Raw genomic sequence first — 2,500 nt, 5'->3', positions numbered from 1 at the left:
GTTTGAAACCAGGTTTTGTAGGTCTGAACCTAAATTTTGGCCTAGGCTATTTGCAGACGCATTTAGATGGTCACGTGGGGTAAGGTCACGTGACATAGATAGATAGGTAGATATACAGCTAGACGCTTCAAAAGCAAAAACGGGTGAGCTTATTTCTCAGCTTCTAAATAAGCTAGAAAGATGTTCGACCCCAGGTTTTGAAGATAAACTTATAAGGGGTGGCTTAAGCTATGTGAGGATGTGACCAGGTGGTCACATGGGGTAGAGTCACGTGACATGAGTTTTCATAAGGTACTATAACGGCAATGCTTGTTTCTAAGCCTCTGAATCATCTAGAAAGACGTTTGAAACCAGGTTTTGTAGGTCTGAACTTAGATTGTGGCCTAGGCTATTTGCAGACGCATTTAGATGGTCATGTTGGGTAAGGTCACGTGACATAGATAGATAAGTAGATATAGAGATAGACGCTTCAAAAGCAAAAACGGGGGAGCTTATTTCTCATCTTCTGAATAAGCTAGAAAGGTGTTCGACCCTAGGCTTTGAAGATAAACATATAAGGGGTGGCTTAGGCTATGTGAGGATGTGACCAGGTGGTCACGTGGGGTAGGGTCACGTGACATGAGTTTTCAAAAGGTACTATAACGGCAATGCTTGTTTCTGAGTCTCTGAATCAGCTAGAAAGACTTTTAACCCCAGGTTTTGTAGGTCTGAACTTAAATTGTGGCCTAGGCTATTTGCGGACGCATTTAGATGGTCACGTGGGGTAAGGTCACGTGACATAAGTTTGAAATAGTATACTAGCGGGAATGCTTGTATATCGGCCCCCGAATGATATGAGTTACAAAGACGTTCGACCACAAATTTTAAAACCATAGTCTTAGATTATTGCTATGATGGTCGGATAATCACGTGATGTCACATCTCAAGTCACGTGATCTTTGTTTTTGAACGACTCCTTCTTCTACTTACGATAATGTTCATTAGCTCTGTTTCTTAAGGAGTTAGAAAGACGTTCGACACAAGATTTTGAAAATCTGAACTTAGGTGTTGCCTACATTATGCTGGAATTTACCTTATTATCAATTATCTTGTGGGGAAAGGTAACATGAGAGATAACACGCTATTTCAGATAAGAGGTATGGCTTACTTTTTGACGCCCGAACAAGCTGCTCAGGTATTTTACTTTTAGTAGGTTAATGACATATATAAAGCTGCTTGACCTTTCGATTGTGTATATTTGGTCCCGTGTTGTTAGTAGATCACCTAGCTTCATAAGCTATTCTGTTCATACTGCGGCGAATTCTTCGGTGTTATCTGTGGGAAACTGTACGGTATTTGAGGCAGCCGGCAGTTCAGTAATGTAATAACGATGAAATTACGTCACGGCTACTGACCAAGGAATAGATAACATACGCTTGTGCAAAAAAAGAGTGATATTTAAGCAAAAACCGATAAATCGGTTGGAACCTTTGACCGGGGATGTCTCTCCATGTCCTAAAATAAAACTAAGAAAAAATATTCATCTTTTCAATTGAGCGTCTGAAAGAATTGATATAGAAATAAATATTTTGACCGGGTGTCACCGGTCGCTTGCTTTTGACATTACCCATAGTCATGACGAGGAGTTGCCAATTTTTGAGAGAAGGTAGTAATGGTAATTGACTTATCTTTCATGTCAGTCACAGGACTCGGCGTTAAAGACTAATGTAGATCACATGGTAGCGTGTAGCATGTAGGTACGTCTTGTAGAAACGATAAGTTACTTGATAGATGTCCATGTTGATGTATATTATGATGAGGGGGAATGCGGTTGATTGTAGAGATTAGGACGTAATACTAATAGGTAAAAAATTATCATAAGTTGTAGATAGGCGGTCAAGGAATGGATGTAGGAGGTACGAGGTAGATAGTAAGGGAGGTAAAAGGTAAACAAATTTTTAGGTAAACAAATAATGCGTGTGGTAAGATGTAAAAGTAAATATAAAGGTTAGTAAGAGGTGACGGGTAACGGGTAGGAAGTAGGAGGTATTTTAGTGAATTAAGCGCTGAAAGGTAAGAAATGAAAGAGGCAGGGTACAAAAGAAAATGTGTAGAAAAGGTAGGAGGTAAAAGGTAAGAGGTAAGAGGTAGGAAGTAGGAAGCAGAAGGTAAGAGGTAGGAGGTAAAAGGTTAGAGGTAGGAGGTAAGAGGTAGGAAGTAGGAAGTAGATAGTAGGAGGTAAGAGGTAAGAGGTAAGAGGTAGGATGTGGATGGTAGGAAGTAGGAGGTATGCTAGTGAATTAAGCGTTGAAAGGTAAGAAATGAAAGAGGCAGGGTACAAAAGAAAATGTGTAGAAAAGGTAGGAGGTAAAAGGTAAGAGGTAAGAGGTAGGAAGTAGGAAGTAGAAGGTAAGAGGTAAGAGGTAAGAGGTAAGAGGTAGGATGTGGATGGTAGGAAGTAGGAAGTAGATAGTAAGAGGTAAGAGGTTAGAGGTAAGAGGTAGGATGTGGATGGTAGGAA

Source organism: Palaemon carinicauda, chromosome 18 (assembly GCF_036898095.1).
Source record: "Palaemon carinicauda isolate YSFRI2023 chromosome 18, ASM3689809v2, whole genome shotgun sequence".
Classification (NCBI taxonomy): domain Eukaryota; kingdom Metazoa; phylum Arthropoda; class Malacostraca; order Decapoda; family Palaemonidae; genus Palaemon; species Palaemon carinicauda.
This window is presented reverse-complemented; position numbering follows the sequence as displayed.